At 34.0% G+C, this 15,861-nt stretch overlaps 1 pseudogene; it reads right to left on the bottom strand.

The window, feature by feature from the left end:
* Positions 1-3,428: 3,428 nt before the first annotated feature.
* Positions 3,429-5,590, bottom strand: LOC112670940 (synaptotagmin-17-like; annotated as a pseudogene).
* Positions 5,591-15,861: the final 10,271 nt, after the last annotated feature.

Genomic DNA, 15,861 nt, shown 5'->3' with positions numbered 1-15,861 from the left:
CAAGAAGGAAGGAACATAAATTGCTGCTGGGTGGAACGATGCCAATGTCAGATTGCAATGAGAGGCAGTGGGATGGAATGTATATTGGTTTAGTCACCTTTGTTAAATATAATCTGCTACTGTTCTGAATTTCAGATTCAATAAATGGTGAGCATCCACCATGTTCCAGGCCTCTGCTTTGCTGTTTTGTTTGGCTAATTTGAACTTTAAAATGACCTTGTGAGGGACACCTGTGTGGCTCAGTGGTTGAACATCTGCCTTCAGCTCAGCACGTGATCCTGGAGTTCCAGGATTGAGTCCCACATCAAGCTCACTACATGGAGCCTGCCCCTTGTCTCTGCCTCTCTCTGTGTGTCTCTCATGAATAAATAAATAAATCTTTAAAAAAATAAAACAATAACCTTGTGAGCTAGATATTATTTTCTTCATTTTATGAAGAGAAAACTGAGGTTAAGATAAATTAACTAGTTTTTTCAGTTCTTCACATAAGCAATATAGAGGATACAGCATGATTATTTAGGTTAACATGAGTTCAAATTCTTGTTCCATTACTTACTATATGATTGAAAGCAGTATCAATAATTAGTTACAAATACCCCCAAAACTTTTATAAAAATACATATTTTGTAATGATAAAACACATCACTTATATTGTGTTTCATGGTTTGCAAACGTCATTCACTTAATTAACCATTGTAAATTGTCTGACAGATGGGGAAACTGAGTGAGGCTAAGTGATATTTTCATGTCTAGGAAGAGGCACAGTCAGATTTAGAGATGCTTCAGGCAAGAACTACATCTGGAGTTACATGTACTAATAAATTCCCTATCATTATTGAAGCTATTTGAGTTGAGTTTCTCACATGCAACTAAAAGTAAAATAATGAATGAATGAATGAATGAATGAATAAGTAAATAAAACTAAATTAAAAATTCATGTGAAATCTGTTATTATGTCCTATAAAAATTAATAGTTTACTAAATTTGAAAGACTTGTTTACCTCCAACGAATATTAGTTATATTCTTGGAGCACAGAATTTGAATGGAAAGAAATGTCCACCAACATGGAGAATCATTACAATACATAGTAGGTTATGTTGGGAATTAACAAAAAGACAACTGTGAGGCAGGTTCTTTTAACAAAGTGCTGAAAGAAAAAAGAAACTTGCAGCCAAGAATACTGTACCCAGAAAGGCTCAGAATTGAAGGATAAAGAGTTTCCCAGACAAACAAAAGTTAAATTCATCACCACTAAACCGGCCTTACAAGAAATGTTAAAGCAGCATCCCTAATGAAAACTAGTGGCCATAACAAACAGTAAGAAGATTATGAAAAGAAGAAACTTCACTGGTAAAAGAAAACATACAGTAAAGATAGCAGAGCAATCACTCATAAAGCTGATATGAAGGTTAAAAGATATAATGTAGTAAAATAAGTTACATCAACAAAAATTAGTAAAGGGATACATAAAATTAAAAATGCAAAATTTAAATAACCATCAACTTAATATATATTGTTATATACATAGGATGTTATATATGTACCTCATAGTAACCACAAACTAAAGTTTATAATAGATTCACACAAAATAAAGAAAAAGAAATCCAAGGATAACACTAAAGCAAGTCATCAAATCATAAGGAAAGAGAGCAAGAGAAAATAGAACATAGAACTACAAAAATATCCAGAAAACAATGAACAAAATGGCAATAAGTACATACTTATCCATGATTAATTTATATATAAGTGGACTAAATACTCCAATCAAAAGATGTAAGATGACTGAATGGATAAAAGAAAACAAAATCTAGCTATATACTGCCTGCAAGATACTCACTTTTGATCTAAAGACACATAGAGACTGAAAGTGAAGAGAAGAAAAAACATATTCCATACAAATAAAAGAGAAAAAAAGGTGGAGTAGCAGTGCTTTTATCAGACAGAAGAGACTTTAAAACAAAGACTGTGGCAAGAGAAAATAGGAGTACTACACATACAATCGTGAAGGGATCAATAAAAAAAAAAAGGATATATGATTTTCAGTATCTATGCACCCAAACCTGGAGCACCTAAGTATATAAAGCAAACATTAACAGACATAAAGGGAGAAATTGACAATAACATAATAACAGTAGGGGACTTTACCATCCCACTTTCATTAATGGATAGATTTTCCAGACAGAAAATTAATAAGGAAACAGCAGCTCCAAATGACATATTAAACTGGATGAGTTTAACAGATATAAACAATATTTCATCCCAAAACAGCAGCATACATATTCTCTTCAAGTGCACATAAAACATTTTCTGGGTTAAGCCACATATTAGGCTACAAAACAAATCTCCATAAATTTAAGAAGACGGAAATAATATCAAGCATCTTTTCCAACCACAATGCTATGAAACTAGAAGTCAATTACAAAAAAAAAAAAGATTAAAAAAATGTGGAAGTTAAACAATATTCTACTAAGCAATCAGTCAATGAAGAACATGAATAGACACTTTTCCAAAGAAGACATACAGTTGACCAACAGACACATGAAAAGACGTTCATCATCACTAATCATTAGGGAAATGCAAATCAAAGCAGCAATGAGATATCACTTCACATCTGTCAGAATGGCTAAAGTCAATAGCACAAGAAACAAGAGGAGTTGATGAGGATGTGAAGAAAGGGGAACCCTCTTTCACTGTTAGTGGGAATGTAAACTGGGGCAGCCACTGTAGAAAACAATATGGAGTTTCCTCAGAAAGTTAGTACTAGAACTACCCTAGGATCCAGCAATTGCATTATTAGGTATTTACCCAAAGAATACAAAAATGCTACTTCAACAGGATACATGCACCATGATGTTTATAGCAACATTCTCTACAATAGCCAAATTATGGAAACACCCCAAGTTTCCATTGACTGATGAATGGTTAAAGAAGATTATATATATGTAGAATGGAATATTAGCTATAAAGAAGAATGAAATCTAGCCATTTGTAAGACATGGATGGAGCTAGAGAGTATAATGCTAAGCAAAATAAGTAAGTTGGAGAAAGACAAGTACTATATGATTGAACTCATATGTAGAATTTAAGAAACAAAACAAACAAGAAAAGATGGGGGAAGAGAGAGGCAAACCAAGAAACAGACTCTTAACTACACAGAACAAAACAATGGTTACTGGAGGAGAGATGGTGGGGGAATGGGTTAAATAGATGATGGGGATTAAAGAGGGCACTTGGGATGAGTACCAGGTGTTGTATGGAAGTGCTGAGTCACTATGTTGTACACCTAAAACTAATATTTCACTGTATATTAACTAACTGAAATTTATTATTTTTTCAAATCTTTTACTTTCATAGCTATTGTCTTGTTTCTTTATGCCACAGCAATATCAGTTTCCAGGTCTGTTCACAGGCTGGTCACAGAGTTGTTCTATCCTGTAAACACTAAGTTGGCATTTTTAAGTTCTTCTTGGGGAACTTTGATGCTGAAGGATTTACTGTAAACAGGATCAGTTATGCCTCTTTAGAAGGAAGTCTTCTTTGTTTTCACAAGCCTGAGTCCATATATCATTGGATTTCCACATATCATTGGATTTCCACAAAGGAGGCTGAACCTTGGCTCACATCTGTCTGAAGAAGTTGCTTGGCTCAAATGACATCAACATTCCATCTCCCTGCACTTGGGAGATAGTTCAGAGACAGAAGCAGCTCCTCCAGCTCTACTTCATTCTGAGAACTGGGAATTAGCACCTTCTACCAGTGCCCATCCTTCACCAGGTCAGCTTCTGACAAAGGTAGGGAAACCTTTCCAATGACACAGTGGCAGGAGAACTTATCAAAATCTACCACGGTTAGCAGCAGGATCCTCCTCTGCACTTCCGGCATGGGGGTCCCTAAGGTATAACACTCCTCAAACAAGAGTTTCTGGGTCTTGCATTTGACCCACCTCTGTTTAAAGTTCTTTTGGTCTGTTAGGAGACAGATCTTAATATAAGGGTTTGGGTGGGCCTTATCCTGGCATGAGTCATCATGGGAGGTGGGGGTGGCAGGTCCTTGGCCTAAATCACCCTCACTGTCGGGTGGTTGTGCATCAGGTCATACAGAATGCTGAAGTGCAGCATACCCAGCTGATATTTGGACAAGCTCTCCTTATCTGTCAGAAAGTCCACATCATCACTGTTGGAATTGAGGGAGTATAGCTTGGGCTCAAACTTTCTGAAATAGCCAGCTGGAGCATAGGTCTGTCTGAGCATAGGAGCTAGGTGGGCTCCTTTTTGATGTTGAGAACGCCAAGTTCCATGTGTTTAATATCAATGAGTGGGGAGCTGGGTCATATGGATTTAAGACTTGAAATCCTCCAAATCAGGCTATACATAGACTTGGATGTGTCTGAGGATGAGCATCTTTGACCTATTGTAACTAATTAGAATTCAAATATAAACTTAAAAAAAACAAAAATAATCTGTGGTATGCAGTAAAAGCTGTTCTAAAAGGGAAGTATATAGAAATACAGGTCTGCCTCAAGAGAAAAGAAAAATCTCAAATAAACAATCTAAACGTATGTAAAGTTCAAAGCCCCAAGTTAGTAGAAAAAAAGGAAATAACAAAGATCAGAGTAAAAATAAATGTAATCAAGAATAATGCAATAGAGAAAAATCAGTAAAACCTAGAGCTGATTCCTTCAAAAAATAAAGAAAATTGATAAACATTTAGCCAGACTCATGACAATAAAAAGGACTCAAATAAATAAAATAGAAACTGAAAAAGCAGAAGTTACAGCTAATACCAAAGAAATACAAAGGATTATAAGAGACTACTACAAAAAATTATATGCCAACAAATTGGACAATCTAGAAGAAATAGATGAATTCCTAAAACATACAATCTTCCAAAACTGAATTAGGAAGAAATAGAAAATCTGAACAGACTAATAACTAGAAATGAAATTGAATTGGTAATCAAAAAACTCCCAGAAAGTACAAAAGTACAGATTGAGATGGCTTCACAGGTGAATTCTACCAAACACTCAGAAGAGTTAATATTTATTCTTCTCAAAATATTCCAAAAACTAGAATAAGAAGGAGAACTTTAATCTTTTGAGGCCAGCATTACCTTAACATCAAAACCAGATGAAACCACTACAAAAAGAGAAAACTATAGGCCAATATCCCTGATGAATATACACACAAAAATCCTCAAAAACATATTTGCAAGCCAAACTAAAAAATACATTAAAAAATCATTCATCACAATCAAGTGAGATTTATTCTAGGGATGCAGAGAAGGTCCAATATATGCAAATCAATCAATGTAGAAACTACAATTATAAAATGAGGTATGAAAATTGCATGATCATCTCAATAGATCCAGAAAAAGTATTTGACAAAATTCAGCATCCATTCATAATAAAAACTCAAAACAAATGGGTTTAGAAGTCACATGACTCAAAATGATAAAGCCCAAAATGACAAAACTATAGCTAATATCATAATAGTGAAACACTAAAAGTTTCTCCTCTAAAATTAGAAACAAGATGAGAATGTCAGTTCCCATTTTTATGACTAGGACTTCACCTTCATGTTCTGTGCCCATGGCTTGCTGAACCCAGTTTTACTGAGTATCCTCTGATCCATGATATGTGAGCATAATCCTTATCCCCCTATTCTTGATATCTAGGTCATTAATCTGCCTTTAGTAGGAAATCTGTTAAACCAGTTAAGGTTGATATCTCTTAGCATTTTTTTTCATTCACTGACCTCTCCATTCTGCTTGTAGGCTATAAATCCCTACTGTCTTTGCTGTATTAAGAGTTGAACTCAGTTCTCAATTGAATTCAACTGAACTAAAGTCTCTTTCCTCTACTTCAACAGTTTGAATAAAATCTGTCTTGCCATTTCTAACAAGGGTCTGATGCAAAGCTTTATATTAGCAATTGATTGATGCAATTGACGCATGCAAACATACACTTACATTTTATTCAGCCTAACCATATGACACATTGCATCTTTGCTTCATGAAATAGACTACTTGAAAAGTAAGAAGAGGCTCCATGTCATGAAAGAAAATTATTCATGAAACTTTTTAAAGAACGGTGAGGTAGGTTTTATTTAGAAGGACTCTTGCAATAGATGGGGCTACTGCATGGTTTAACATTAGGAAGAGTGGGCTCAACTGCAAAAACAAGGAAGAATGGAAATTTATAGCCAAGGAGCAGGGTGTGTGTGTGGTCAGTGGATGCAGGGTGTGTGTGTGGTCAGTGGATGTAAATTACCAAAAGGAAACACCAGGGGTAAGGGAGTATTTTCTGGCTAAACTGACCTATCAGAATTTTGCTGTGTGCAAGCCAGTGTGATCAAATATCACATAGGGGATCATGGAGAATGAGGAACCTGATCAGATATTGAGCATGCTTAGATATTGAGGGTGGGAAATCTGGCTAAGCTGATGTAGTAGGATTTCCTCTAAAATTAGACAAAGCAGAAATAAACAGGAAAGCCCCAAATTAGGTCCTACTCAAGAAGAGAGTTCAGAGAGAGAAACCTCACCAGAGTTTGGTCAAAGAGAAAATCTTTGTCAATACCTCCAAATATTTCTTCTCTAATTCAGAAATTTGAAATTTATTATATGTAGAAAGATAAATATTTCCCTATAATCTTAAAAATGATATTCAATGAAGCAGGTAGCTATTACTCTCCTGTCCCTCATCTCTCTGCTTGTTAGTTTCCTTTATTTTAAGAGAAATGCAAAAATCCCAGCAAACTATTGAAAATAAAGTAGGAGTGGATTGCTGATAAAGAACTTTCTGGTAACTTCACACTCAGGAGAAGGACAAATGGAGAAACTTACTTTTTCCTGCACCATGTCAGTTTAGGTACCAGAGGACTGGGCAGTGGAGGAAAGAGGCAGATTAACCAGGAAAAATCTTATTAGAAACAAGAAATTTGACATGAAGACATTAACATCAACAGCCCTACAACTGTAGAGGATAGAGGTCAGGAACAGAGAATGAAGGTAAATGAAACAATCCCATGTCTGTATAGATTTCCTTGGCTCAAGGATAGGTAAGAATAGAAACTAAATGTAGGCTATTAAAATCATTGTATAATGAGGAGGAAAAAAAATGTCTCCTGGGAATCTGGAAAAGCAAAACTCTGCAAAATGATTTATTAGAGGATCTATTTACAAATTCCAGGGAGATGTTTAGAATAATCTACAGAATAAATAGAGATATGGTCTCTTTAGAAAAGGAGCAGCAGGTCACACAGAGAGAACAAACAGATAAAAAGTGAAGAAAATGGAAGTGTAGGTAACAGAACAGCATGAAAAAGAAGGTAAATGAAGTAAAGTAAGGATTTCAAATAAATAAAAATACAATATTTAAAGGCAAATTCATACTGGCAGTAAGAAATGGAAATGCTTCAGAAGAAAAATCAAATGTAAGGCAGATAACAACTTCAATAATGTTTCTTAAATGCAGATGAAGAAACATAAAATTAAACTAATGAGATGACAGAGAATGTAGAGTGTTCATATGCATAATAGATGTTCCTAAATTTAGTTCAAAACAAACTAGAGGGAAATCTTAAGAACATCTGTATTAGTTTGCTGGGACAAGTAGTGTTGTTTTCTGGGAGATACCTCCTCCTGGCTTGCACACAGCTGCTGCCTTTTTTTTTTAAGACTTTATTTATTTGAGAGATAGAGAGTGGGGAGGGGTAGAGGTGGAGAGAGAAAGAATCTGAAGCTGACTCCACACTGAGCTTGAAGTCTCACTGAAGCTCCACAACCTCAAAATCACTACCCCAACCAGAAACAAGAGTTGGTTGCCTAGCCTACTGAGCCACACAGGTGCCCACAGGGCTGCGTTCTTGCTGAATCCTTACATGGCTTCAGTTTTCTCTGTGCATGGAGAGAGAATCTCTGAACTATCTTCTTGTTTTCAGAAGACACCTGTCCTACCTACTGGATTAGGGTCCCACCCTATGTCCTCATTTAACTTACCTAACTTACCTCCATAAAGGCCTTATCTTCAAATATAGTCACATGAGCATTAGAGTTTCAATACATAAAATTTAGAGGAAACAATTCAGCCCACAACATCATCCATTTAGGAAAAAAAAAGTTTCAAAAGTCTCCCAAAGCAGTTAGTATCATAGTTGAAGAATTCAACCTTAAAATCCAGAAAACAGTGGAACGAGGCATAAGAAGTTTTGATGGGAAAACATTATATAACTCAATTAATTTATATGTATGTTAGTACTTCATCTGTTAGAAGAACAAACATTAAAAATAAATAAAAGCACACAAATGAGGAAGATATGACATTAATGGAGATTAAAGACACAAATAAAATGACTATTATACACTTCATTATAAAGCTAAAACTAAATATTAAAAAGTTTTCTAGGATGAAAGTTTAAATGTGGTAAAATATTTCTTAATTGAAATACTCAAAGACTGGAGAGTTGGTAACTAAGAAGCAGCAAAAAGAAGAAATAAAAATATGCCACATGCTTTGTTTAAAGTAGGTTTGACACAAAGATTCTCTGTCATTTTTGATACTCTTGATATTAACAGACTCCAGTAATTAGGCTAATGATTACCTGTGAAAACATAAAAATAATTATATCACTTCTTTAGCTATTTTTATTTTTCTTATCTGGGAGAAGTTATATTCAACTTTCTGCAGGAAATCAAGTGTATATGATATAAAATATAAAAAAAATCATTGCCAGTAAAGGAAGTGGTAAAGGGTGCCATGAAAGAACATACAAAAACAGAGGTAGCCTTATAATATTCATGTAAGATAATGATTAAGAAAAAAAGTCATAAAAGATGTAGAGCTGCATTGTTCAACATGGTATAAATATGGGTATTTAATTTAAAATAATTTAAAATAATTTAAATTAAAAGTCCTTTCCTCAGTCATACTAGCAACATTTCAAGTGATCAATAACCATGTGTGGTTAGTGGCTACTATATTGTATAGCATAGATATGGAATATTTTCATTATGGCAGAAAATTCTATCATATGGTGCTGTTCTAAAGATAGACAGAAGATGAAATATACATATTATATTCGCCTTTGAATTCTTTTCCTATTTCACAGAGGGACCCACTCAGTGTTTTCCTGTTCTAATATTTGAAGAAAATACTAGGTGAAATGTGAAAAAAGTATACATAGAAGAGTATTCATTATGCTATTATTTCCAATATTGAAATATTAGAGACAGTTTTTTGCACATTATATAGTCTTGGCCAAATAAATATGTATCTAGCACCATTAGGTATGCAGTAAAATTAGTTAGACTTTTTAACTGAAGTGAAAACATATTTATGATACCTTGTTACAAATAAAAAGAATAATGCTAAAAGAGGAAGTACTTCTACAAAAAGTCCAGAAAAGAACTATGAAAAATCTAGAAAATGATTAGCGAAATGGCAAGAAGTACATATCTATCAATAGTTACTTTAAATATAAATGAACTAAATGCTTCCATCAAAAACCATAAAGTGCATTCACGACCAAGACCTAACTCTATGCTGCCTACAAGAGACTCACTTTAGACCTAAAGACACACAGAGACTAAAAGTGAAGGGTGGAAGAAGATACTCCATGCTTATTAAAGCTAAAAAACACTTGGGACACTTAGAGTAGCAATATTTACATCAGACAAAATATAAAAATATAATATATATATATATACAATGCATACTATGTATAATGTATTAGACTTTAAGACAGACTGTAACAAGAGAGAAAAAATGATATTACATAATGATAAAAGATAAAGGGATCAATCCCAACAATGATCAATAATAATAGTAAGTATCTATGCGCCCAACCTAGAAGCACCTAAATACATCCAGCAAATAGTAGCAGACATAAAGAGAGAAATTGACAGTAATACAATAATAATAAGGGACCTTAGCACCCTAATTACATCAATATATAAATCATCCAGACAGAAATCAATGAGGAAACAGGGGGCTTTGAATGACGCAATTAGAGCAGATGGATTTAATAGATATACACAGAACATTCCATTAGAAAACAGCAGAGTACACATTATTTTCAAATGTATATGAAACATTTCCAGGACATGTTAGCCCACAAAAAGTGTCAGTAAAATTAAGAAGATTGAAATGATATCACGTATATTTTCTAACCAAAATGGTATGAAATTAGATATTAGTTACCAGTAGAAAACTGGAAAAAACACAAACATGTGTAGGCTAACCAATATACTATTAAACAATAAATGGGGCATAAAGAAGCCAAAGAGGAAATAAAAGAACGCCTGGAGACAAATGAAAATGGAAACGCAACAGTTCAAAATCTTTGATATGCAGTAAAAGCAGTTCTAAGGGGGGGAAGTTTATACTGATAACAGGCCTACTCCAAGAAAAATGTTGAATAAACAATCTAACATACACCTAAAGAAACTAGAAAAATAAGAACAAACCAATCCCCAAATTAATAGAAGGAAGGATATAATAAAGATCAGGACATGAATAAATGAAATAAATATGAAAACTACAGTAGAAAAGATCAATAAAACAAAGAGCTATTTTTTAAAAAAAATAAACAAAATTGATAAACCTTTAGCCAGATTTATCATGATGAAAAGAGAAAGGGCTGAAATCAGAAATGAAGGAGGAGAAATAACAAGCAAATCCCAGAAACACAAAGGATTATGAGAGACTACTATGAAAAATTTTATGCCAGTATATTGGAAAATTTAGAAAAAAATAATAAATTCCTAGAAACATACAATGATCCAAAACTGAGTCAGAAAGAAATAGGAAATCTGAACAGACCAATTACTAGTAATGAAATTGAATGAATAATAAAAAATTCCTAAGCAAACAGACCCAGTTGGCTTCACGGATGAATTCTACTAAACATGTAAGAAAAGCTAATACTTATTCTTCTCAAACCGTTCCAAAAACTAGAAGTAGGAAACTTAATTTCATTCTTTGAGACCAGCATTACCCTGATACCAAAACCAAAAAGACACCACAAAATAGGGACAACTATAGGCCAAAATATCCCTGGTGAACATAGCTGTAAAAATTATCAATACAGTATTGCAAACCAAATTTAAAAATATATTAAAAGAATAATCCACCCCGATCAAGTGAAACTTATTCCAGAGGTACCAGAATGGCTCAGTATCTACAAATCAATCAATGTAGTACAGCACATAACAAAATGAACGATGAGAACCACATGATAAAATTGATAGATTCAGAAAAAAGTATTTGACAAAATTCAACAGCCATTCACGATAAAAACTGTCAATAAAGTGTGTTTAGAGGGAACATACTTCAACATAATAGAAGCCATATATGAAAAACCCACAGCACACATCTAGATAATGGTGAAAAACAGCCTTTTTCTAAATTAGCAACAAGGATGTCCATTCTTGCCACTTTTATTCAACATATTACTGGAAGTCTCAGCTACAGCAATCAGATAAAAAAACGAAGAAGAAAAAATAAAAGGCATCCAAATTGGTAAGGAAAAAGTATAACTGTTACTATTTATTTATGATATGATAATTTACATACAGAAAACCCCAGACTCCACCAAAACACTATGAGAAATAATAAATGAGTTCAATAAAGTTGTAGGGTACATAATTGACATATAGAAATCTATTGCATTTCTATATGCAAATAACAAAGTAGCATAAAGAGATATTAAGTAAACAATCCTATTTGCAAATGATATATCCAATAAGGAGTTGATATCCAAAATATATAAAGAACTTACACAACTCAACACTAAAATAAAAACAACAATCTGATTAAAAAATAGGACTTGTGGTTGACTTTTTTTCCTGCTTAAGAAATACTTTTTTTAAAAAAACACAGTGTTAATATATTATCATACACTCTTATGAAGAGGGCTTCAATAATGCTCAAACTCTATTAGTCACAGATCTTAATTATACCTAAACATAAATTGATGCTGACTGATTTTTTTAAGCAGAAAAGAAGGATATTAAAAGGATATTGGGTAGCTTATAGAACCTCTAGAGGGTTAAGGAGGAAGCCTTAGAGTATCTGCAAACAGAAAAAATGCCTGGAATCACCCATCCTGAGGATACTGCTGAATTCTGAATGGCCGGCTTGCTAGGCTGACTGTATGGGCAGTGAATCAGACACAACAATAGCACCATTGCCACTCCTATCTGATGACTGTAGTGGCCCGTGAAGATGCACCACAAACCTCTTTCCTGGATATCATTAGCTCTTGGTTGAAAATCTACTTGATGATGTTGGGTCATGAGGCTGTGCCCAACCTGCAAAGGAAGTTCAAGGGAGCAAGTATCTTTGGCTTTTATGCTGTGTTTCTAGATCATGGGCAGCCCCCAAAGAGTGATGATGTCTCAAAGAGTATCTAGAATAAAATATGAAGGTATTCAGCACCATCACCATTGTATGCCTCCTTCCAATTCTTTCATGTGCCTACAGCAGTTATGAATTAATGGTGATAGCATTTTGTTTGAATTTAACAATGAAATCATTAAGGATTTGCCTTGCATGTAAAATTTTTTTTTTAGTTTTAAATGTAAGATTACATTTAATTTCTATAAACAAACATATCAAGTAGTTTTTATTAGAATTCTCATACAGAGAAGTTATGAAAATTGGCCAGAGTCACAGAGCTAATGAGCAATATAAGGATTTTAATCCAGGAAATCCAGTGAGCATTGGTACTGGATCTGAGTACTAAATCTGAGGCTAAGCTGCCTCCCATATATCTTAAAATAACTTTTTTTTTTTTTTTTTGGTGGTGATGGTGCTGGGAAATATACATATATTTATTCTTGACCAGATTTATTAGACGGAGAGGTTTTTGTTTTAGTTTATCTTGGACATAAGACTGTGATATCCATGGAAAGTGTTGGAATTTTTTCCCAGGGAAGAAAACATTTGTTAACAATGGAACATTTTCTTTACTGATTTTCTTCCCAATTCCTCTCCTTTCCAAACCTGTATAAAAATGTTTTGACTTCTTGGTTTAAATACTGCATTTCTCAAGGTCAAAAAAGAAATTTGGATAAATTTTAAATTAAATATTAAACATCAGAAGACCCATTAATGAAGGCAAAGGGCAACTGACTAATTGCAAAAGGCAATGAATGCCTTTAATTAAATAGATGTGGAAATTACCCTCCCATCCCCCAGAGTAAGAGTTCACAGTTGGATATATTTACTTAAATGCTACAACTATCTCAAACTTTAAGTGAAGGCAAAACATATTAGATACTTCTTTTCAACTAAAGGTACTACAGTATACAGATGAACTGTAACTAGAGTTAGTGGCTAGGATATAACGTAATATACAAATGGACTGGTGACTGGTGTACATATGCATGGGTGACCAGGTGTACCCATTTTGCTTTCTGGAGATGGGTGATTTGCAGAATGGCTAATACATGTGATTGCTCAAAAACTGTCCATAGAGACAATGGTTTTAAAGAATGTCTGCCTAAGTGACTTTACATTTGTATGGTAATGATTATTATTTATCAGAATTATTTCAAATTGTAAGAATGTCCCTAAACTATGAAAGCAGTAGAGTCTTATTCCTCAGCAGTAGACTCTTATTCCTCAATATTTAAAAAATAAATTGAGTATTGGGACAGCTGGGTGGCTCAGCAGTTGAGTGTCTGCCTTCAGTTCACCATGTGATCCCAGGTCAGGGATCAAATCCTACCTACCTCAGCCTCCCCACAGGGAGCCTGCTTCTCCCTCCGTCTGTGTCTCTGCCTCTCTCTGTGTGTCTCCCATGAATAAATAAATAGAATCTTTTAAAAAATAGAGATTCTATACTTACTAAATGTCCATTTCAATCTCAATAATTTTGGCTATTTACTTTTATGGCACCACTAAAATAACAAGTAGTTCCTTTTCTGCCAGCATCTCAAGAAAAGTGAGTTTTGATCAGACTTTTGACTGTCGACTTGTGTACATTGACTTTGATGCAACTGCTCTGAAGCATTTAACAAATCACTTTCTTTTATTATCCATTTACAGTTTCATTAGCTATGATGGCCACATTTTCAATACAGGCATAAATGCATGGATTTCCTGAATAGCAAGATGCAGACAAACAAGATTTAAATATATTCATAGAACATTCTACTTGGAACAATCACTTGGGACTTTATAAAATTACATACAGGACTAGTTCTCAGGAATAGGGTAACTATTCCCAATATAGACCCTCTAGGTTATGTATAGATTATATTTAGCTAAAGGAATCTATTTTGTCTTGCCAGATTTTCTGTCAGGTATTGATGTTCCAACTAGCTTCCAGCTAGCTATTTGTTTTAATTCTGTTCTCTATCAGGAACACAACTTCTCTGGCTAGCTGTTCAATTTCTTTTCTTAGGGTTCCTTTTACTCTGTAAATTCAATCAAATATTGCTATAAATCAAATGGGGCCCTTATTGTATATGCATTATGTAACCATAAATAATTTGGAGGAAGTATTGAACTTGCCTACTTCATTCTTACAGCCAATTAGGCAAAGTTTATTTGGAAAATTACAGCCTAAACTTTGTCAGGATATGACTCCATCAGTGATTTAAACAAGCATATCAATTGGCTTGTGTATATTTTTGATACTAAATATAAACTTTTTATGTATAATTTCTTTTAGCAGCTGTTACTGGCTCCCTCGTCCAAGATGATTCCAAGAGCAGTTGAAGACAAAAAAAAAAAAAAAAAAATACCAAGAAAATTGTGGGAAAACCTTAGGTCAAGGGGTGGGGATTGAGATAATTGGATAAAGTGATGACTCTGATCTGGGCAGTAGATAGCCTCATTAGGCTGTGGTAGAAGTAGTAAAGGACATATTTCTTGGAGTTCCTCTTTGCTTATCCACATATTACCTTGAGAAATACACCTGTAAATGAAGATCTCAGAAAAATAAGTGCTTCCTAACTGATCTCTAGTATTTTCTTTTCCAAATTCTCAGGGCTGACAAATCATAATCTAAGGAGTGCCTTCTCTTTGGGAAATGAAGAGTAAAATCCTAATATGTAGATCTGTTTTATAGACTGAGGATCTGGTGACTAGCTTTCTAATGCTTAGGTTTCTTCATCATTGGGCCTGGAGGTCAAAATGATAAGATATTTAAGGAGCCTAACTATTTAAAAGGGGAAAAGAGCATATTAAACCACAGATATCCATCGGGAGAAGACATATTAGAAAGATAGACCAAGAATATAAAACTAATCTAATGAAATATTCTACAAAATTATTAGGAAAAGACTAGCAGTATGTCTATGGACAAGAAAACATGTTAAAAGAACAAGAATAGATATTAGGCAAAACTTTTTTGAAAGAATGAACAATACATATGAAGTAAATATCTGAAAACATAAATTTGAATAATGAATTAATTAATTGAAAGTAGATTGAGTAAATCTTCTAGAATAGGATTTGGGGAACTTCTTCTGTAAAGGGCCAACTATTAGAGTTTAGGTCTTGTGGACCACACCTGGTGTCTGTCAGATAACTATTTAAGAATGTAAAAACCAATAAATAAACAAATACAATGTAAAAACCACCTAGTCTCTGGCCATATAGAAATAAGTTTCAGGCCAATATGGCCCCTAGTTTGCTGACCACCCCCCCTCAACTAGAAAGAAGAAGAAAATAAATTGAATAGAAAGTATAAAAGTACACCCTAAAATATACATGGAAAGTAAAGGAATAATAATAGCCAAGATATTACAGAAGAATAAGAGCTGAGAGGAAGACTTGCCCAGTCAGCCTTAAGTTATGAACTTAAGGAAGAGCGTTATCAGGATGCCTGGGTGGCTCAGTGGTTGGGTGT

This window comes from Canis lupus, chromosome 16 (genome assembly GCF_003254725.2).
Source record: "Canis lupus dingo isolate Sandy chromosome 16, ASM325472v2, whole genome shotgun sequence".
Classification (NCBI taxonomy): Eukaryota; Metazoa; Chordata; class Mammalia; order Carnivora; family Canidae; genus Canis; species Canis lupus.
The sequence above is the reverse complement of the archived record's forward strand: the minus strand, read 5'-3'. Positions and strand labels throughout refer to the sequence as shown.